General features: G+C 40.0%; 1 long non-coding RNA gene across 1 annotated transcript; it reads right to left on the bottom strand.

Moving 5' to 3' along the window:
• Positions 1-5665: 5665 nt before the first annotated feature.
• On the bottom strand, positions 5666-10119 carry LOC141410283 (uncharacterized). The gene is made up of 2 exons (XR_012434694.1): positions 10023-10119; positions 5666-6692 (listed from the first exon to the last, which is right to left on the bottom strand). It is a non-coding gene; the product is annotated as an uncharacterized lncRNA (long non-coding RNA).
• Between the last annotated feature and the right edge of the window lie 13952 nt (positions 10120-24071).

Raw genomic sequence — 24071 nt, 5'->3', positions numbered from 1 at the left:
GAAACCTTAGCTTTCATAAAAGTCTCAAAGAAGTAAATGACCCAATAAGATTTTAGAAACCTCCTTAGGAAGAGAGAATTAAGAAAAAGCTGCCTAACTGACATGAGAAAGGCCTGAAACCATTCATTGTCCTTAAGCCTCTGGCTTTACAACTGAATCGACCGTGTTCAGGCAAGCATGAAACAGTCAAGAACATTGATCAATGAAGGATGAATTACAGATTCTTAATCTATATTACCTAAGCTATACTGGAATAGAATGAAACATCTCGTGCTGTTGAGATTGTGAAACCAGTTTTGGAACTAGAAGAGGAACCAGAGGACAACTCCTATAACACTGTGGGGGCAGGGATGGGAGAAGGCCAGAGTAAGCAGTGTATGCATTTGTTTCCGAAGTAGAGCAGAGCAGGGAAGAAGGAGAAAGTTCAAGCTTATCTGAGAAGGATACTCCATTCCACTTGGATGGCACTTAACAGTTTATTACAAAGCTCTTTCATAACCGTGCACTCTGAAAGTTTTCAAAATAATCCTGTAAAGTCAGCAAGACAGACTGTTATCTGCTTTTGATCCATAAAGGAATTAAGGCACAGAGAGGTTAAGTCATCTACCCAAAGTCACACAGCTAGTAAGTGGCCATGGTCTTCTATAAGCTAGCTGGATAGATTGACAACTCTACTAGTATAAAATATTTTAGTAAGAAAGATGCTTATTGCCAAATTGTCCTTAATTGGGGACAAAAAAAAAGTAGCTGATAGATACTATGTTAGTTTTAAATTCAAGCTTTCAAATGTAATAAATTTGAGGGGCATGGCTTAGTGATTAAGAATTTAGGCTCTGGAGTCAGACTTCCTGGCCCATTGCTAGGGTCACCCCTGACAAGGTGATGTAGCAAGCCAGGGAGTGCAAGACAGTTAATGCCCGGGAGTGCCTCACTCATGGAGGGACAGGAGTTGTGAATAAATACTCCGGGTTTCTTCCTGCTTAGGGATAGAATTCTGAAATGAGTTCCATTCAGTTTCTCAGAAGGTTCTGGGGAAGTCTGAACCTCGAATTCCCCACAGAGGTAGCCTTGTCAACACTCTCTGTCAGCTCTCTCTTCTTCCCTGCCTCTCTTCCCCACTCCCTCACTGTGCTTTTGGGATGGCATCTTGTATTAGTTTGGGTCTTCTGAGAAGAAATGCCAAAAGAACATCAAATGTGTAAGGAACCCATTGGGGGAAATATGTGTGTTGGGTAAACAGGAGGGTGAGGGGTAGGCAGGGAGTCTTCAGACTGTGATGCTGATCTGGCCTTTGCGAGGAGGTAGAAAGGAAGGAGGATTGGGCTGGAAGAGTCATGGATTGCAGTGCAGTCCTAAGAAAGTTCTGACCAGGCTGATGAGACTCCTTGAGCCTAAGTCACTCACTTGAGGAATCCCGTGTCCCATAGGAAAGGGCCTATATGGGTGCCCACTGTCTTCAACTGCTGGCCCACAAGCAGCCTGTCCTCACCATTGATGTGGAAGTGGGTCTGGAAGGGCAGAAGCTGGGTCAGGAATAGACCATGCATCCCTCCATGGGAGCTCTGATTGATCATTTTCATACACACTCTGATCTCTGCATCTGATGCTGGATACTCCAAACTAAGACATAGCTCAACAAGTAATTGTTGCATGAATAAACACAAAAAGAATTTAGGGGTCGACACCCACAGAAAGTGAATAGCTCCTATGCAGGACCTCTTCTAGTAGCTGTGAACTTAATTTCCTTAGGAGATTCTGAGTCATATTTTTACGAAAAGCCCAGGCTCTCACCCTTATCATTAGGTAGTCTTGCAGAAAAGACCAAGATGAGAGAGAACGTAGCAGAAAATGCTATAGGGGACTCTCCTCCCAGTTACCATGAAGACCAAGTGAAAATCTGTGGAAAGCATTTCACAGACTCCACTGCAAGGAAGTGGGTTTCATTTGAAGATCAAAGACCAAGCACATGATATTGCCTTCCCCTTTGTTTCCCAAATCCCTGGAAATGCTATAACAGACATATTTTGAAAAGTAATAAGCCTAATAAATTATTCTTCCAACTTAAATATTCAGAGTTCTGTGATTACTATAATACCCCATGTGTCTAAACATCTCTTTTTATGGGTTTCCCAATAGGAACTCTAGCCTGAGAGATAGTAAGTCCTAGGGGAAGCAGCTGCTTGGTAAAGAAGAGGCTGTGATTTTTTTTTTTTTTTTGATGTCATAGATAGAAGAGGCAAGGGGAGGGGAAGTCATTGGGAAGAATGCACCAGCCAAGCAGCCCGACTTGGATATTAGCTGCCTCCTGCAAGCCGGGAGCAAAGTTGAACCCAGGGAATAATGTGCGCTGGCCAGCTGGGGAGGTAGCCAGCTGGAACACAGACAATGCATTAAATGACAACCCATCCATGCCTTACAGGTTTCTATCTGATCAAGGAACAATTGATCTGGCTCATGTTTCAGAAAGTGAAGGAAATATAAAGCACCTTAACTCTGTGCTTTCAAGATGTGATCTTGCCCCATATGCATTAGGAGTAAACTGTTAGAAAAGTAAAAGTCACAACTACTGCCTGAGTGTCTCCTGTGGACTAATGTGCTATCAGACCATTTCACAGCTGAGGAAATTAAGGATCAGAGAAGTTAAGTGACATAAATAAAGGGTTGCCAACTTTAGCAAATAAATTAAGGAAAGCCCAGTTAAATTTGAGGGTTGATAGCTTTAAGTATCCTGCACAGTTTTAAAAAATGATGGATAACTTTCAGTATATGCAGGTCCCATGCAATAAACTAAAAGCTAAAAAATTAAAAATACGAACACTATTTTGTTGTTAAAATATCTGGAATATAAAATTAATTGAAAGTTCTGTTTTGTTTTGTTTTTCTGGCACTCTTACTTAAATAAAAGTGTGCTGCTGGTTAATGTCCACATCTAGGCCCAAGATGCTCTCACTGTAGTAAAGCTTTCTGCTCTACTGCACTGATTCCCAAATATACAAATTAAATCTGGGCTAGACTATGTTATTTGTTATAATGTATATTGTATTTTTTCATATCATACATTATTAAGCCCTTTTAAAATAAGTCACTTCTATACTAACACTTATCTCAGAGCCTGCTTCTGGGTGAGGCACCCTAGGACAGCAAATGACCTAGGCTCCTTCATTCAGAACTGTCCCTTGACTTTGGATGAGAAACTAGTGGTCCCTCAAGGCAGAGACGATACTGACTCTTATCTGGCTATAGGTAGAGACAGAAAGTAACACCTGCTCACAGAGGTGACACAGAAGGGTTTCTGGTAGTAGCATCCCGAGTCCAGCTTTGTGTCCACCCAGAGGAAGTGGCAGCCTGGAACCAGTTCTGTGGCTTACATTTTTCTTAGTTATGTAACTCCTGAGTCTGGTTCTCTATCTTCTCTAGAAACCCTATCTTATCCGATATGCTTCTGGTCAATTTGTTTCCTATGTAGATTCCTCAGAATCATCTTCCTGACTGAAAAACCCGGATTTGTCAATACCAGAAGTGGTGTGGTTATAGCAGCAGACCCTCAGGATACTGGAAAAATTGGCGTTGGTTGTCTGGTTTACTTAGGGCTATGAATAGCGAAAATCCAGTTCTTGCCGAGGAATGGGACTCTGGCAACCTAAGACAGAGACTGGCAAAACAATTAATCCAATTATCATGCATCGTCAACTGTAATAAAACCCCCAGTGAAGATGAGGTATGGGGACCACATGGTCCCTTGCTGTAGAACCTGGTATAAGAAATTCTAAGATGTATGAATGGGTGGTGGGTCCTAATGGAAGTGAATAGAGAAAGAAAATACTAAGTACACAGTCCTAAATTCCTGGTTCAGTGTAAAGATCTGAAATTAAAGACTTTCATTAGCTGGGCTAAAGACTGACTCATTTTGTGGGGCTGCAAAGCTGAAGCAGACGAAACTAAACCCATACCTAATCTTCTTGCTTAATGGCTTATGTCAGGCCTCTCTTCTCCTGACCTAGAGATTTTTCATCACATTTCAAGAAGCATTTCAGTGGGTTGCCCATTGATGTCCATTCTAGAATCCCCATAATTATGTAGTCAAAGATCTCCGCAGTCAAGACCATTTGATTGGCATAATGGTGCTGACAGTCAGAGCAGCTCAGTAACTTACCTAAGTTCACACATTACCAAGAAGAGAAGGAGGATGTCTGTTCCATACCACTGCGTGTCTTTCCCAACATTCAACCCATTGGCATCCAAGAAAGTTGATGACCCCAGTGAAGTGGATCAATGTGAGATATGCTTCCTGCCGAGGTTTATGCAGAAACAGCAATCTGTTTCCTATGCTTTTTTTTTGAGATGGAGTTTCTCTTTTGTCATCCAGGCTGGAGTGCAATGGCGTGATCTCGGTTCACTGCAACCTCTTCCTCCCAGGTTCAAGCAATTCTCCTGTCTCAGCCTCCTGAGTAGCTGGGATTACAGGCACCTGCCACCACTCCTGGCTAATTTTTGTATTTTTTAGTAGAGACGGGGTTTCCTCATGTCGGCCAGGCTGGTCTTGAACTCCTGACCTCAGGTAATCCACCCACCTCGGCTTCTCAAAGTGCTGGGATTACAGGCATGAGCCACCAGGCCCAGCCTTCTATGCATATTTTTAAAAATATAGTGCACAGAAATATCACATTCAAAGAAATATTGTTCTTGCAAAGAAATAAAAGTAACTTCAATACTGTATCCCTCAAAGAATAGTAAATATGTAATTTATTAATATATGCCACTGCAGCATTTAAAAAGTTATTTTCGTCTATTCCCCCTGCACTCAACTGGGTCCCCAGCCTGTTTTGAAGCCTTTTCTTTCTTCCTCATTTCCATCTCCTTCTCTACCATATTCACACGTTTCCACCACAGCTTCTTCTCTTTGCTTCCTTTCCTTCTTTCCTTTCATTCCCATTCCTCCTCATTGGTCAGTAAGTATTGGCTCTTTCTGGATGAGATAACTCACATCTACTTTTCTGCTTCTCACCACAACTGCTTAGTCCCACCAAACTACAAAAGAAGGCTGAAAAGTAAGAAGGAGAGGAGGTTGGAGGAAGGGAAAAATTTCCTGTGGGCATTGCCAGAATTTCTTATATGGGGAATGGGATGAGAGGAAGGAAATGCTCATTTTGGCACCTTCTACACATAGCATTAACACATGGTTCAACAAGGGCAGATTTTGTCATGATACTTAGCCTCACTGAATCTCATTTGTCTCATTATTAAAGTGTTGATGCCCAAACTTCCATTGGTATTGGTTTGAATAATAAATTAGATAACATATGAACGTGATATATCCAGCTTAATACTTAGCCCATGGTCAACTGATAGAAACTATCATGACAAGCTGAAAATCCAACTAGTCTTTCTACCTCCTTCTAAGCCATACTTCATGCAAGTGTTGGTTGGATGTATATTCTATTCTTTTTCAACATGTTACCTGAAATTCATTCAAATATTCAGAAAAATTATAAAAAATGTACAGTAAATTCTCAATGTACCTATCACCTAGATTCTATAATTATCATTTTATTATACTTGTTTGATCATGTATGTATCCATCCCTCTGTCAATTAATTAATTCAGCTATTTTTGATACATTTCAAAGTAAGTTGAAGACAGAAATACATCTCTCTCCAAACACTTCACCATGCTTGTTGTTTTATTTTTGAAAGATTTCTGAGAAAGAAATTGCAAAATAACCTTTTATATTTGATAGCACTGCTGGTAGGTCTCCTTTTCTTCAAAAATTTAGGCCGGCCTCTCTCTCACTTTCCCTAACTTCAAAGCAGCATTTCTCAAAGTGTATTTCATGGAACCCTGATCCAAAGCTATATGAGGGGGAAAAAAGTATCTGCTGTCAAAATGTTTGAAGGTCTCTGGATTAAATAAAGTTTTGCAACTTTCTTTATTACAGACTTCTCAGAGGCTTGGTTATGCTAACATGCCTACCATCAAAGGGGATACATTCAACTTACCTGATCATAAGACCCTACTCTTCCTCTGAGAACATGTAGCAGAATGGGTTCTACAGAATACAGTTTGGGCAAAGATGACTTTGCCTAAGTCTTGACCTCTTTTCTCTCTACCCTGTAGCTCACACATATTTTATGCTTTCCAGTTCTTCGTTGTATTCATTGTTTTCCGCAGAGTTCCTCCAAGTCTTTCAGATCATTTCTGTCTCTGATTACTATGTTTCTCTCAGTTGGGTATGTTTCTGAAACACATCTTTGTTAATAGTGATGTCACAATTAACTATGGAGTACTGCTTACATTTAGAAAACTTTGTATAGGTGAAACAAAAATTAAAACAATATTAGGGAAGACAGTAATTATAAAACTCCTTTCTCCAAGGCATAAATGAACTGAAAATTTAGATGGCTTTTTAAAAAACAAATAATTATAAAGGACTATACAGGAAGAGTAGGATGTTCTGGGAATATTCCTAAATTTTACGTTTAGAAATATGGAGGCCAGCTAACATCTATGAAATAATCTTTGGTATAAAAGACAAAAGGATATATCGTAAGTTAGTCAATATCTTATACCTCCCATCTGAAATTCTTTTTAACCTTGAGGTCTGGTTGGGAGCACTTGGTCCTCCAAGTTGTCCTCCAGGTTGATGGCATGAATTCCTCATCAGCTGTTCAGAGGAGATCATAGGTGAAAGAGTTCTGAAAATTATGTGAGTCACAAATAAAAAGTGCTATTTTTATTATCATTATCACCAGAGAAGCAGAATAATAGGATCTGAAATGACCTTGACAATGTATTCAGCCTTAATTCTTGTCTTCCAGCAGGACTATGCAATGAGGCATTGACCTGGTTTTCTAATTTCTCTAGAGAAGAATTTGTTTTCAATTTCCCTAAGCAACTGGCTACAGTGTCTCACATTCAGCATCTCATAACCCTCAAAAGTCACAAAGTACATTCTAAATTCTGGCTTTCTTTTAGCACTTGATGAAATGTCTTTATTATGACAGACTTAAGAGAACGGAAGTGTAACCCACCTTCACAGGCATGTCTGTTTTTGGAGAGGAACGAGAAAGCCTCCCTTGCAGAACCACAACAGGGAATTGAGTAAATAAAGGTCTGAATCTCTGGTAATGACCTCTGTCAGAAGGAGCCCAAACAGTGATGAATAGAAAGTACTTTTAAAGAGAAAGCAAAGTTTAAGTATGTATTATAACAGCCTGGGTGCCATTCTGCAAAACCTAGGGAAAAGAAGGGGAGTTCCAACATGTCTGGTGGACCCTATGGTGTTCAAACCTCACCCTCAGTGGTCTGCCCTCTATTTACCTATTCACTCTCTAGTAAATTGGACAAAACCCCACACATTCTCTCACTTTTCTGAGCCTTGAAATACACTTTGCCTTGACCTGCGATACCTTACCTAGCCTGTACACCTAATGATATGGTTGGGCTTTGTGTCTCCACCCAAATCTCATCTTGAATTGTGATCCCCAGGTGTTGAGGGGGGGACCTCGTGGGAGGTAATTGGATCATAGGGGTGGTTTCCCTCATGCTGTTCTCATGAAAGTGAGTGAGTTCTCATGAGATCTGATGCTTTTATAAGGGGCTCTTCCCCCTTCACCCTTTCTCTTCTCTCTCTTCTGCCACCCTGTGAAGAAGGTGCCTGCTTTCCTTTCCAACGTGATTGTAAGTTTCCTGAGGCCTCCTCAGCCATGTGGAACTGTGAGTCAATTAAACCTCTTTCCTTTATAAATAACCCAGTCTTGGGTATTTCTTTACAGCAGTATGAAAACAGACTGATACAGTAAATTGATACTGGGAGAGGGGCACTGCTATAAAGATAACTTGAAAATGTGGAAGTGACTTTGGAACTGGGTAATGGATAGAGGTTGAAACAGTTTGCAGGGCTCAGAAGAAGACTGAAGATGTGGGAAAGTTTGGAACTTCCTAGAGACTCGTTGAATGGTTTTGATTAAAATTCTCATAGTGGTGCTGACAATGAAGTCCAGGCTGAGGTGGTCTCAGATGAAGATGAGGAACTTCTTGGGAACTGGAGCCAAGGTCATTCTTGCTATTCTTTAGCAAAGAGACTGGTGGCACTTTGTCCATGCGCTTGGTATCTGTGGGACTTTGAACTTGAGAGAGGTGATCTGAAATTGGAACTTATGTTTAAAAGGGAAGTAAAGCATAAAAGTTTGGAAAATTTGCAGTCTGATGATGCGATATAAAAGACAAACCCATTTTCTAAGGAGAAATTCAAGCCTGCGGCAGAAATTTGCATAATAACGAGGAGCCAAATGTGAATTACCAAGACAATGGAAAAAATATCTCTGGAGCATATCAGAGATCTTCAAGGCAGCCCTTCCCATCACAGGCTCAGAGGCCTAGGAGGAAAAATGGTTCCAAGGGCTGCCTACCTCTGGACTTCCTGCTGCATAGCACTTGCTACATTATTTTATGACTGTATATTTATTTGTTTTCTTCTCACTGTGAGACTATATTGGCCCCTCTTTCTTCTTCTCAGTCCTAGACCTAGGAGTATTGACGTGATGAATTTTGAACTCCTTGTATAGAGATTTTGACAACAAAATCTCTTGTGAGCAAAGCATGAACCTCTCAATCTTCAAACCAGGGAGATATCATAAGGTTTGGTAAATTTGTGTATGTATGAATGATTTCATGAATCTGTCAAGAATCATGTTGAATTAGAATTTTTAGGACCTAAAAGCAATGAGTTATAAAGAGGACCTTTTGAAATAAGTGCAATAAGAAAACAGCATGATAGTAGATTTCACAGCAGAATATTATAACATTCTGTATACTCATATTGTAATGATGTTTACAAATTAATAGTGTCCAAAATGAGCAGTTTCTAATCTCCTAAAATCTCACCTTTTTCCAGATACATTCTTGAGATAATTTCAACTGATTACATTCTTTTCATTCAGTATTTATGAGTGAGATTAATACCGTGTTATTTAGACTTGCATATATATGGCCTATTTTATCGTCTGATGCCTTTTCATGAAATCTCTACTATTCAATTGCATATTTGGTTATAAGCAACTTATTGACATGAATTCTCAAGCCAGGATAAACTTGTTTATATCTCTATCCTTTACTGTTATATGACCTTGAATAAGTTCCTTAAGTTAACTGAACTTTGATATCTATTCTGTAAAGGTTGGGAAAAGGGATTCCCATATCATATGGTTGTTTTGATAACTAAATAATAACATAAGCAAATGATAGGTAGGATGTGATAAATAAATACTGGCTTTATTTTTTTTTTTCTTTCTCTTTCCCTCTACAGAAACATGATGTAGTGTTGTAGTGTCAGTGACTATTCCTTAAAACAATAGGCACATTGGTTTGAAATCCCTGTAGGGAACTTTAACATGAATTGGGCTAGAATGATAAATATTTTCTCTTACCAAGAAGGGTCTCATACCAAACTGATTTATCTTTAAAACGACATGAGAATTCAGAGTTGTCATCATCTCTTTCTGCTTGACCTTTCTGTACATTTGGGATATCTTGTAGTATGAGAATTATAGTGTTCAGAAGAGACCACATTTGGCACTAACAGACTGAACAGCTGGGTGGCTTTTTTGCTTCTAGCTACAGTGATAAAAAGGATACTTAAAACTTGAGATCAATGTGTGCACTGTAAAAATAATAAAAGAGACTCAAACAAACTTTACAGAGGTAGAGACTCAGAAAGTGCCTTTCCTGATTTTTAAGTTAGAAAGAGAACCCAGTAAGTAAGGCTGTGAAAAGTCCCTAAATTGATAGCTTCATTTAAGCTTTGACGTTTCTGGATATATATATATATATATTTTTTTTCTAAGTGACCTGATTTCAAAGCACACCATTTCCCCAGTGTGGCTTTCTCTGTCACACCATCAAACACCAACCTTGCCATTTCCATATGTACTTCTGGAAGAAAAAAAGTCCCTCAACATACGTCTCCCGAGCAAGGCAGAAATGGAATAGGATTGAACAGCTAATCAAATAATTTTCCTACCAACCTTGTTCAAGGCCTGGAAATTTGACAGTGTGGGCCGATTCTGAATGCTGTTTCTCCATACTCCCAGCCCCACCTCTGCTCTCTATCTACCGCAGACTAGGGAGTCAGCTCTCAGAAATGAAAACTCCCTGTGTTCTGAGATCCAGCGCTTGTCGTCACACTCTGAGGGCATGGCATGCCATTCATTTTCAAGATTTCTCAGCCAGCAGGCGTTGGTGACAAGCATTAGCCAAACTTGTAAACAGTACTCAAAGTTATTAACTTGGCATTAGCATCTTTCGTGATGGAGCTTTATCCAAACTTGTAAACAGTACTCAAAGTTATTAACTTGGCATTAGCATCTTTCGTGATGGAGCTTTATCCTACCCTTCCATTTGTTTGTGTATCCCATTTCCATCCCAATAAACAGCTCACTGTGCCAGGCTTTTTCTTGTTTCCTAGGAGTTCTGATTGTGCATGCTACCCATCCTCCCAGTCCAAAATTCCCATCCTCCTCCCAAAAATCACTCCTGTTTATATAACAGCACAACTTATTTCTTCTCTGGATTCCTAGGTTCTTTCCTATTTATCTTTCTTTAGACCTTTCTTTTTCTATTTCTATTTCATATTATGCTGTTTCTGTCCATATCTCAGAACCCAGCTGTGCTTAATGCTTCTTAAGGACCCAAACTATTGGAAATCATATTCCTATCTTTTATCACAAACATAATGCCTTGCCCATAGTAAGTATCTGCAGTTCTGCTGTTAGCAAGCTATGCATTAAGGACATACTTGCTGCTTCAGCACACAAATCCCCAAGTTTACAAGGGACCAAATACAAGAGAAGTTTATTTCTCATTACAGACAGTCCACAACAAGTAGTATTGACCAGGAGGTGGCCATCCTCCTCTGGCAGTGATTCAAGAACTCAGGCTCTATTTATCTGGTCCTTGCAGAATCTTTATTCATGGCTTCCAGGTTCACCCTGGGGTTCATCTCCATTCTAGCCAGCTGGAAAGGGAGTGAGCATGGAGGAACATGTGTGGGAGCTGGCATAGTTGCCTTCTGCTTACACTCCACTGGTGAGAACTCAGTTATACGGCCAGACCCAACTGGGAAATGGAATCTGTGAGCCCAGAGAGACAGGTAAGTGGGCCTGGTGCCTGTGCCACTGTCTGTATTATGAGTTCTGTGATCCAGAGGAGGTCGTTCAATAGTTAGGAGTTTTCGTTCTCTCATCTATATGATGGAGGAAATAAAATTTTTAAAAGATCAGTGTAAAGATTACATTGTATGACAATTATAAAATCTTTTTGTTTACATCTGAAAAATGAACAAGATGGACTAAGTGATCCCTAGGTTCCTTTCACTGCTAACTAAAGACACACTTGAGTTTGTTCACAAGACTGTCCTAACAAGGCAGGAAAAGGGAATTACTGTATATCGGGGGAAAATATATATAAAGAATATGTTCTCTGTTAATTTACTGGATCTGGAAAATTTGGCTATAGCACCTCATTTCTCATGCGATTTGATTAACAGAGGTTCTATCAAGCCTTGTGGGTGAGACTGGGGCCATTTAGTGAAGCTGCTAGAACCCTTAAAGTCTGGGAGAGAAAGAAAGAAAACATACTCGTGGACATCTGTGATGCACTAACATTTGGGCCTCAGGTTCCTCCTCTGTAGATGTAAAATGGTAGGTTGGATCTAATGTCCTCCAAAGCCCCTGTCCGCTCTAGTATCTTATGAATTAAAGTGACAGAGTAAAATCACTCACTCTGCATAACAATGTACACACCGAGAAGAAACAGCTGCAGTCTGGACCAGGCCCACTCACCAAATGACTGTTTGTTTGTTTGTTTGTTTTTTGTAATGAAATAGACTGTAAATCCAAGGTAAGAAGACAGAATTAGTTGAGGTCCAAAGTAGGTAAAATTTTTTATGTGATAAACTTTAGATTCAGCTTTTGATTATTCTTAGAGAAAATAAAAACATAAAATGAGGTAGCTGTAGTCATGTGACTATCCAATAGCAATAGATGAAAATACTTATGGTCAAGATGGGTACTTGATTTATTTGGGTCTAAGCCAGTGAGAAACTGAACTTCTCCTTATATTTGTAACACCGATAATAGTGATAATAATTATTATTTATCAAGAATGTCCCATTATATTTACTTAATACACATTATTTCATTTAATTTTTTTTAAAATTGTACTTTAATTTCTAGGATACAAGTGCAGAAAGTGCAGGTTTGTTACATAGGTGTATGTCCACGATGGTGTTGGCTGCACCTATCAACCCGTCATCTAGGTTTTAAGCCCCACATGCATTAGCTATTTGTCCTAATGCTCTCCCTCCCCTCACCCCCCACTCCCTGAATTTAATCTTTTTTTTTTTTTTTTTGAGACCGAGTCTTGCTCAATTGCCCAGGCTGGAGTGTGGTGGCGCAATCTTGGCTCACTGCAAGCTCTGCCTCCCGGGTTCCCACAATTCTCCTGCCTCAGCCTCTCAAGTAGCTGGGACTACAGGCGCCCGCCACCGCACCCGGCTAGTTTTTTTGTATTTTTAGTAGAGACGGGGTTTCACCGTCTTAGCCAGGATGGTCTCGATCTCCTGACCTCGTGATCCGCAAATCTCGGCCTCCCAAAGTGCTGGGATTACAGGCGTGAGCCACCATGCCTGGCCGAATTTAATCTTTATAATAACCAATAACATTGGGAGATAGGTATTTTTTGCTCTATTTTACAGATGGGGGAACTGAGGCTTGGGGTCCACAAAGTCATTCAGTTGGTAAAGAGCAAATCTAGAATTAAACCTCGTATCCCTGCCTCCAGAGGCAGAATCTTGGCCATTACAGAAGCCTTTGCCTTGTGTGTGGTTGAGGGCACCATGTAAGTTCTGCCTAGCCTTCAAAACTCATGCTCCCTCCAAACTCTGATCACCTATGCCTTGTCTGTGTGTGCCACTCACTTGGAATTTATCATATAATACTCTGAATTGCACTGATGACACTGTTTTATAGAAAGCATTCCAAAAATATTAGTTGACTGGAACAAATATTGCCCTAGATATATATTAATAGTGGCATAAAACAATAAAGTTTCATTGCTGGCTCATGTCCTAGTCCAATGTAGGTCAGTGGTATGTTGAGGAGGTGAAATGAGGTTGAGGGTGCTTTACTTTTCCACAGTCATTTGGAAATCAGTGTTCTTCCAACATAGACTTTGCCTTCTCCAAGAGTCCCAGAGTCTTGCACTGGATCCCCCGAGTTCAGCCAAGTGATTAAGGAAAAGCAAGAGTGTAGAGAAGGCTCACCCACTTTTAACCACCTTGGGCTGGAGGTGACAGTCACCGCTACTTACATGCCATTGATGAGCCCTCACCATGTGACCCCCATGTGGGTGGCCTAGGAAATGGAGGAAGGAAAAGGAGAACATGAATATTGATAAACAAAGTACTTGATATTTCTGATGTTCCTTTTCCTAATCTATAAAATGGGAATGATAGAGCAGCTGTGAAAACAGTACACACAGGAGGTGCTTAATAAATGTTGATTCTGATTTTCAGTTTATCATTTGCAGTGGGAAACCTTCATTAGTATCAAATCACATTGAAAGGACTCATCAAAGACTTTTTAGGAGGATCAAAGTTTGATTGGAAGGAAGGGTAAAAAAATAAAAAAATAAATAAAGAAGAACAGGTAAAATGAAACCAAAAGGGGAGAAGATATAGCTATCAAAGAGTATTGGTGGCACCAGCCATCTCCACCGTGTCTCCCTTAATTCCTAACTTTAGGTAAGGTTTAAGAATGACAAGGACCTGTTACTCAGAATTCCCATGATGAATCACAAAAATAGGTGGAGGCAGAAATCATGTTGGTGCTTGTGTCTTCTGCAGGTAATTAAATGAGCGACTAAGTTGGAAACATACAGCATACCTGCAGGAGGACTATTATTATTAGTCCTGTTATTCTTTTTTTCCATGAGGATAGTAACACGTAGATTGCCATTAATCCTGGCCTTCACCAGAAGCAGCTCTGACCTAGTTTCCCACATGAATCACTCCCTTTGAAGGCAGACCCAGCCCACTGCAGAAATTTAGAACCTGCTCCCTGTGCCCCCCACCCTGGGTTTCCTCTTTCACCACACTTTATCTCTCTGGCATAATGGCCTATTTTGATTCCCTGCGAAGGCCAGATCCCTCTGCCTCTGTGGAGTTGCATATGCTGTCTCCTGTGCTTGTAAAGTTCTTCAATATCTTCTGTCTCTCCGTTCAGCAAAAAGGTGCTCTGTTTCAGGGAGCCATCCTAGTCAGTGTGAATGTGCACCATTTGTGTTCTCCTGAAGGCTTGTTTTTAGCTCTCTTATTCCACTCTTCACAATGTTCTGGCTACTTCCCTTGTATATTATGAATTTCCTTAGGATAGGAAATGAACATTTATTTCTATATCCCTGTTGTAGAGCACGTGGACATATTCAGCACATTTACCAAATAACAATTGTCATTTATGTAGCTTCTAAATGCATAACCTTATTTTATATGTAATAAACACAATGAAGAAACTATAACTATATTTATATATCACCTGCTATATTAGAAAATTTGTAAAAATATATTTTAATACAATATGAAATATATATTCACATATGTATGTATTTTATATATAATTGTAACTATAGTGAAAATGAGGAAACTGAGGGAATTCGACAGCTGTCCACTTAGAATTACAAAAATTGAGATTTGAAGCTATATATGTTTAATTTGAACCCAGCTCATAACCCTGACATATACAAGATACATGAATATCGAGAACAATTTAATTACAGTTCCCTCAAAGAGAGATATATTGTACAATGATTCCTTAATACAATCCATATCATTAGTATGAAGAAGGACACTGTAATGGAACATAGTTCTGAGGAAAGCTGTTTCCTGTCTGGGCTCCAGGCCCCAAGTTTCCAACACTTCCTACTTGGGTCACCCCGGTCAGGTTGGTGACCGTGAGGCTACTGAAGGTGGGGTACAACTTTCTTGAAGCTGATGAAGGAGCATCAAAAAGCCTGGAACTAAACCCACAGGGATAAAGATCTCTGATGAAATGGAAGGACCCCCTTGTCTTCATCACATCCTCTCTGTTAGGAGCTGAATTGTGTCCCCTGAAGTTTGTATGTGAAGGGAGTTGTCATCTCCTGATGGTCTCAGCTGTGGGGAGTCGCCTTGCCCAAGGTCATGTTTTTTCTGAGGTAGCCCATACCCAGTGGTCAATGAGAGCCCAGGCATCTTAGCTCAACAGTGATGACTCTGAAGAGCTGCTGTCTCTCAGGAGCTTCTGGAGGCATCAGCCAAAGCTGTTGCTGGCCCTGTCTGGAAGCTCCAGGTATTTCTCTGCCTGCTCCTGCTTCCATTCCTCTCCTTCCACAGTGTCAATTCCAATACTCCTTAACAAACACCTTGCAGTTGACCCTTTCTCATATAGCTCCTGTAAAAGCTCCAAAACTCTGGGCTATTCCAGCTGAAATAAACTTTTCCTCTTGTCCTATTCCTTCTTCCTGCCTTAATGTCTACAGCTGGGGTTCCAGCAGCCATCCCATAATCATAAGTCCACTGCAAGCGAGGAAGCATGCTAAGGTTGTGATATAGAAAAGGAAGGACCCAGGATCTCTGATGACAGCTCTAAGTTTCTATATTAATTATCTCTGCCCTGCCTACCTCTGGACTTCTTGTTGCATAATAACAACAAAACTTCTGATATACTTAAACCACTGGTTTTTGGTTGTGGGTTTCTGTTACCTGCAGCCAAACATAATGGCTATTGATACAAAACATTAAACAAATACTCATATAAATGATACTTTTATTTTAATTGAAATATCTGTCATCAAGTAGATTTAAATTATTACTGGAGAATGTAGAATTAGTGGGGTTAGGCAAAATTTTCCATGGGGTAGAAATATCTCTTGACGCTGGAGGGGCTCGAGTACTTTCTAGTTTATTTCTGACTTATTCTCACTCAAATAAGTCAGTCTTGACTATGTAGAGCAAAAAGGTGGGAAGCAGGTGGATGAGGGGTAGATATAGGTAGAGTGGCAGATTGTTGAGAGGTGGATGTCTTTAGTTTGCCTCCAGATTCACTCTCCAGCCTTCCTCACCCTGTTCTCTGGCTTGAGAAGCCAATCTGCACGAACTACACCAATGGGGAAAGCTGGCATGAGATGGGGTGGAAAGAGGAGAAGGTTGTTGGGGTGTTTGTTCCTCCCTGTGGTGTGGTCTTTGAGCTGGCTCTGTCCCTCTAACTAGGGTTGCTGTTCCTCTCAAGTAACCTCTTTACATGACTCTTTTCTTCTGGTTTCCAATAGCCAAGAAGTTGTTAATCTGAGATCTGTAGATAAAGTTTAGGAGATTTGTGAACTTCAATGGAGAAACTAAAACTATATCTTTATAATCACTGATCTCCAACCAAAATTGACCATTTCCTTCAATCACCAGGCTAGGCAACACACCCTAATGGTATTAGCAATGCCTGTGACTGCTGTCATGAGTATTTTCATATTACATCACAGAGGATGCAGACATGTCAAAGTCTCTTTTATGCTCACCCCTACTTTGAAGTTGCAGTCATTATTAGACCCACCATCAGGCCTTGTTAGATAGTGTGTTAATAAAGAAACACTTATGTTAATATATTACACACTTATTAGCATATTTTATTCATTGGATTTTGATATCATTGTATTCTTTTGTAATTCTAAGTATTTTATTAAATTCATTTAAAGACATTTAAAGACATTAACTTGAGATCAGTCTTTGGAGTCCATCAGAGTAACAAAAGGTTAGGAGCCCGCCAAGTAACCATTTCTGCCTTTATTCCATCAGCCTGGTGGTCGCGACTGCTCCACTCTCGCTAGCCTTAAGGAGGACAGGAATTTTGCCTTGTCGTTCCTCTACACTCTCCACACCATTGTAAGTAGTCCCTCCTTAAGTTATCCTAATTTCAGTATGCTGTCTGTGTTCTGCTAGGGCACTGACTGACAAACCTTGTAAAGGATTTTGACTTCATAGTCAAGAGTGACAGTGGGACCTTGGACAGGTCACTTGATTAGTCTGAGTGTTTTTCTCATTTGTAAAATGAAGATAATACCCAATCCACTGATATCAAAACATCCATGTTATTTTCGGTCAGAACAAATCAATGTAATACATTTGAATAGTGGCACAATAAAAATATTGCATAAGCCAGATCATCTGCATCTCAGCTTTCTCTTCCTTCCTTCTGTCTGTTGGGGTTGATCAGCACGTTGGCAGAACCAAAATGGACTGTGTTGGCATGAAGAGAGAGGCTGTTCCAGGGGTCAATCAGCAAATGTGTTGTTTCTATAGTGAAGGCTTCATGGCTGAGGCAGTGGGTATTGATTTTCATCTCTTTGTCTGTAATTCTTGAGTCAAGTCTCAATAAAGTGCATTTTCATTTAAGAACCCAGAACAATATTTCTAAAACTGGAATAATATATACACACTCTTCTAAAGAAATTATTTTAAAAAATATGGTGATTTCCTAGTGTTCAATTATTTTAATTATAATATTACTTAAATGTGTACAAATCAATTGGATATATACTCTTATGCTTATAGCTTTTGTACAGCTATGTATCAAAAACAAATGTGAAGTTAAATACAGGAGATGGTATTAAGATGATAAACTGAGCACATGCTAAACTTTCCTTTTCCTGCCCCAAATATATAAAATAAACTATCCATAACAATGTTGAAAAATAAGAACTACTATACATAGACCAGAAATTATAAAGAACTCCTGAGAGGCTTGAGGCAGATGGTATATGTATAATTGATGAAGCCTTAGCGCTAAACACACCCAGGAGGTGCCTGCTCGCAGTTGGGAGTGGCTTCAAATACTCTGTGTAACTGCTAAGGATTGGATACTGGGGCAGGAGGGAGCTCTAGGGAGCTCTTGATAGTCAAGGTGACTTCTACAATACCACAGCAGGATAAACCAGATGTCTTGCTTCTCTCTCCTCCCTACCATTAGCACCCACTTTTAAGGGCAGTAGCAGAAGGGTCCTCCTTAGGCAGGAACTCTAAATGGAGGCATTGGGCCTGAGAGGCAGAATAGCCCCATGAGTGGCAGATGATAGTCAAGGGAAACAACGAGCCCCCATAACCAGAAGCCTGGCAACTGACTCTCCCAGTACGCAGAACATCTCACCTTCATTTTATCATCACAGGCAACAGGCAGTATAGTCTAGTCTCAAAAATGCAAACAGTGACTCAGAAATACAAAGATCAGCACAAAACATTAGAAACATCAGACATTTAAGAAAGTCAGTCTAATAAAGGAAGACAGCAAACTCAACAAATCCAAGTTCTGAGAACTAAGGATATCAAATTAACACAGCAATTATGGAGCAATGAGAGAGGACATTGCATCCAAATAAAAAATAATCGACTAGAGATCTTGGACATAGGATGTTTTGTTGAAATAAAAGAAAAAGCAGTAGTTGTACTGAATGTAGAAATCAGAAGTCCTATGAAGGGTTCTAGAGGAAAAGAACACAGAGCATAGAAAGAAAGGGTAAAAAAAATAGGAGAAACATACTCAACTTGAAGAAGACATAAGTTTCAGATTTAAAAAGACTGTTAGGTGCTGGACAGAAAGAATGTGAAATATTCCAGATTTAAACATATTAAAAAATTTTTAAACCACTAAAAAAAGAGGAAATCCAAAACTTTTCAGACAAGGAAAAAGAAAGCTTGCTTATAGAGAGAATAACTCATATTGGCATAAATCTTTCATTTACAACACTGGATGCAAGAGGAAAATATAACAGTATAACTGGATTTCTATACCCAGCCAAACTATTGTTCACTTCAAATGGAAATACAAAATAGACACTTATCACTGACTTGGATAGTTTATCATCTTTAAATGGTAACTGAAAAAATTACTAGAAATTGTACTTGGCAAAACAAGCAAACAAACAAACAAACAAACAAGACAAATCCAAGAGGAAGATGCGAGGTAAAAGGAGAAAAGAGAAAAACAAAACCAGTAAAATATACTACTAACTATAACAACATTTTAATTATTAGACTATGTAATAACTTTAATACATCTCAGATTGTCTCACATGGTAGCTGAAGGTAAACCAAAGAAAAAGGGAAACTTAAAGTGTGGTTAGGTCTTGTTCTATTTGAGAGTAACCAGAGATAGCAATGAACTCTAAATATTGACTAAAACAAACAGAAAGAAATGCTAAGCATAAATGCATGTGTTGTGAACCATGCACAAAGGACTTGCTTGAACACTGTGCCAAGAGACTTGACCACACTTCAGCCAGCCTTCCACCTGCACTACGTTGTGTCCCTAAAGCTGACCTCTGGCTTCCACTAGGTTACCTCCCCAAAGGTGACCTCAGTCCCAGGCTGAGTCTTTGCTCAAGAAAAGACAATGCTGGTTGGGAGCAGTGGCTCACGCCTGTAATCCTAGCAATTTGGGAGGCTGAGGTGGGCAGATTACTTGAGGTCAGGAGTTTGAGACCAGCCTGGCCAACATGGTGAAATCCCGTTTCTACTAAAAAAAAAAAAAAAAAAAAAAGTTAGCCAGACATGGTGGCACATACCTGTAGTCCCAGCTACTCAGGAGACTGAGGCAGGAGAATTGAACCTGTAAGGCAGAGGTTTCAGTGAGCTGAGATTTTGCCACTGTACTCCAGCCTGGGAGACAGAGCGAGACTGTCTCAAGAAAAAAGAAAAGAAAAGAAAAGAAAAGACAATGCTGCCAGACCTAAGAAAATACATTATTCCAGCCGACATCACCAAGCCATTTTAGTAATTAATTCTCTATTTACCTCTTTCTGTAATTTTTCTTCTGCAATTTCTCTGTAGCCCCCCTACTTTCTTTTGGTTCCTGTTTTCACACTTCCTGACAGCCCCCTCTGCTCTCCCTTTGCAACCTTATTTCCCTTGTCTTGGTTAGAATTGAGCTCAGTTTATACTGGTTTCTCTCCTACTGCAGGAGCCTGAATAAAATCTGTCTTGCTGCCTTTGGCAAGTATCTGGTGCTGTTTTCCATTGTCAGTGTTAAGAATATTTAGATAAGAATTGGAGTAATCAAGTAAAACAGTAAGTTCTGAGCCTCAGGGTATCAAGTTTAGATAGTGTAGTCACAAAGAAGGTCCCTTTGAGGAAGAGACATTTAAATCAAAAGCCGAAGGGCAAAAATGAGGCAGGCTTCCCCAAAACTGGGGGAAGAGTATCCTAGGTAGAGGTTACAGCAAGTGAAGAAGCCCTGGGCAGGAAAAGACCTCAGCAATTTGAACAACAAAGAGAAGATAAATGTGAAAAAGGTGAAAAGTAAGCAAGACAGAAAGTGGTTTTAGGTGAGGTTTGGGAGGCAGGCAGGAGCACTTGGAGATCGCTGGGCTGCCTGATTTTTTGGCTACCCATGTTTCTGCTTAGAGTGTTATAATTCCAAATGATTTATAACTCATATGTGTCCTTGTCTAGCTTTCTCCTCAGGCAAGGAGCTTAAAGACAGCAAGGACTGTGTCTTGTCATTGGTATTTCCCCAGCATCACACACACAGCCAGCTCTTAGTAACTGCTCAGTAAATGAAGAGTTGTTAATTCCTGTGCATTTTCTTTGGGTCTCTCGCCCACAGACTCTGCAATTCTGCCAGATTTGAGACTGAATAGGTAAGAGAAGCAGGTATCTTCTTATGTTTCTTCAAAGAGATGTTAGCTGCAGGCACATCCCCCAAACAAGGTCCAGGCTTCCAGAGTGAAGGCATTTCCCCCAATACTGAACTTGAACTTCTCTCTGACTCCTCTAAACCCTCCCTGCTCACCTTCTGCCCACTCTAGTATACAGGAAGGTTAGACCCGAGAAGCTGAAAACCAGGCTCCTGAGTTGAAAATATGAACACACATGAGCCACAGGTCTTCTGGGGAAATGTACCTGCACACGGTCCCTCATTCCATGGGCGCCATCCCTGTCAGCTTTGAAGATTGGCTCATGGAGTTCTACAGCTTCTCACCAGGACACAGTTGGGTGCCATGGGGCATGGGGGTAGATAATCAGCACATGTGGGCCTGCCCTTCCACCCAAAGAGGTTCTCAAAGGACCCCCTGTTCCCTTTGATCAAACAAAGTGGAGTGAACTAACAACCAGCTCAGTGGGGCTGTATTTCTTAGAAGGAAAAAGTGCTAGGAGAGATGACTTGCTAGTTTACTTCAGAAGCAAGCACTCAGGTAGTATGGCTGACTGGAATTGCCCAACAGGGCTGGAGAAACAGCCCTACCCCCATCATGGAGGACAGGAACCTATTCTTTGGAAACTGAGGTCTTTCCATCTGGTACCCTGGAAACACTCAGAGGGGTTTTGACCAACATAACTCTGCATTCCGCAGGAGAGTCTTCTCATCATTGTTGCAGAGAAAAGTCTTCTGTTCCAGAAGAAACCTAGAGTAGGAGACCAGGAGGTCCTTTAGTCTAATTCTCTCCACATTAAGGACCAAAATTGTGTAAACCTCTTTATATTAGTGAATACCCCCGTCCCAAATAACATGAGGGTGATACAAGATTATGAGTAGAGAGGCCTCTTGCTTGGGTATTTTGAAAACAAAAAGCTCCCTGGATGATTCCACTATACTCTCATAGTCAAATATATATATATTTAAAAACAGAATGAAAAAAAAATCAAAAACAAAATGCATCCACTTTTTCTTGAGTTTGGTGTGTGTGTATGTGTGTGTGTTTAGGAGTGAAAGTGTGGAGGTGAGTTCTAACCTGTGCTGCTCTGGGGAGGCAGCTGGGAGAGGTGCTGAATCCTGGAATAAGCTGATCTGACAAATTTCCTTACCCTTTTAAGACCTGGATTAGACATATCTCTTCTGAAGGCTTTTCTGATTCACCCAAGCAGACTTGATCCTTTTCCTCTTTTGACCCCACTCTACCGTGAACAACTTATTAAGGCTCTTCTAATCTTGTAATTAAATGCTTACCTGTCTCCTCCAGTCCATAGTCTTCCTTCATTGGCTGGCTTCATATTCTTCTCTTTAACCCCCATCTTCTGTAAATGTTTGCTGATTAAATGAGGTGGAATGGGCAGGGGAATAGTTCCCAACCTAGGGACTGCTGATCCTCCAGACATTCACCATAGCAATAACCAGGATGCATAAGCCATTATTAATGTCAAACAATTTTAATGAATATTGCACATCTACTCTCAAGAGCTTAGCTCCAGTTGAGTGAAATGCCCCTTTGCTTGGTGGTTAGTTTATCAACTCTGTGCTAATACAGCTGTCAGATAAGATATCATTGGCTACACGTAGATCAATAATGAAATTATTACTTAGTCAATAGGATGTTCTTTCTAAGTAGACAAAATCATTGGTAACCTGTTGTCTTTGCAGGGAAAATATAAAAAAGAAAAAGAAAAAGATAACCGGAGCTTTGGGGCACATTGTCTCACAAAACATGTCACTGAATAAAGGTTAGAGTTGATAGGAATAGTTGGCTTTGCTGACTATCTAAAACAAAGGCAGGCAGAGGACACTTCTGGATTCAGAGAACAATGGAGGCTCCTTGATTTCAAAACTTACCACACCCTCCCAAAAGGAAAACACAGAATAACAAGGAGAAAAAGCAAACAAAACCACACATGACCATGTCTTTTGTGTTACTAGGAGACAGAAGCGTCACAGCCTCTAAATTACCTGTAAGTAGAGAAAAAGGTGAATTCCAGTAGAGCCCCTGCCTGTGGGTGAGAGATTAGAAAAGGGGAGGCTTAAGAGACTCCACAAAAGGCGCAAACAAAATAAAACCAGAAACGAAAGTCCAACATTAAATTCCAAAGTACAGAATGTAGCCTGTGACCTGAAATTCTCAGTACTTTACACAGGGCAGAGAGGGAAGAGAGGGAAGAGCTACAGAGAGACAAGAGCTGGTGCCCCTGGGAGATAAATCAATGAAGAACATCAGCAGGGGAGATAAATGACTCTCCAAGAGAAATATACCCTCCTTCACCTCATCCCACCCCAACCTAGAGCCCAAACCATCCATAAAAGAAACTGCCTAGAAGAGGGAAGAACCTGAAGAAAGGGAGGCTCTTAAATTAGGAAGCCTGTTCATGAAAGGAATAAGAATCAAGAAAATAAAGCCACATTTATATGAGATTGTTATTAAAAATCAGAAAATGAGAATCAAAGCATTTCTGTTAACAGAAATTCTCCCCAGGAAATTTAACTAAAAATCAGAAGAAAACTCTAAAACAAGTGTAAAGGAACACTCCAAAGTGAATCAATTTACAGATATGAAAAAACACATTGAATCAGAAATATTAAAACCAGGAACAGAAATAGACCCCCCAAAAAGCACACAAAACCACTACCCAGAAAGAATCCCAAAGAGTAGGTTTAAAAAATAATTTTTAATAAAGACAGGGTCTTGCTATGTTGCTTAGGCTGGACTCAAAGTCCTGGGCTCAAGTGATTCTGCTGCTCATCCTCCTAAGTAGCTGGGACTGCAGGTGTGTGCCACCCAGCTTCCCTGATCCAATCACTATACTTTATGTGTATCAAAATATCACTGTGTGCCCCATGAACATGTGCAATAACTGTGTTGATTTTTTAAAAATTAAAAGAATGTAAACAATTTTTTTAAACCCAGAAAATAATAAAATGAGTGAAAATGAATTGGGAAGGGAGTTGGGAAAGAAATAGGGCAAAAGATAAAAGTACATCAGTCATGAAGACTAAAGAGGAGGATAGAATCAAATAAAAGTGGAAAGAGTGTTGACAAAAATAGATCACCAATCAAAATAACTATGACATGAAGAACAAAGTAAAAAAGGTCAGAGGGAAAGTGGTTGAAATGATACAAAATTGGAAAAGGGTGTCTAACATACCTACGATTGGCATCCCCAAAGAAGAAAATAAATAGAATAGAACTAATATTTTAAAAAGTGAAATTCCAGAAAAGTTCCAGAACTAAAAGAAAAAGTGAATTTACACATAGACAGGGTCTAAAGGGGACTAGGAAAAATCGGAGTAATT

This window comes from Macaca fascicularis, chromosome 5, assembly GCF_037993035.2.
Source record: "Macaca fascicularis isolate 582-1 chromosome 5, T2T-MFA8v1.1".
NCBI lineage: Eukaryota > Metazoa > Chordata > Mammalia > Primates > Cercopithecidae > Macaca > Macaca fascicularis.
The sequence above is the reverse complement of the archived record's forward strand: the minus strand, read 5'-3'. Positions and strand labels throughout refer to the sequence as shown.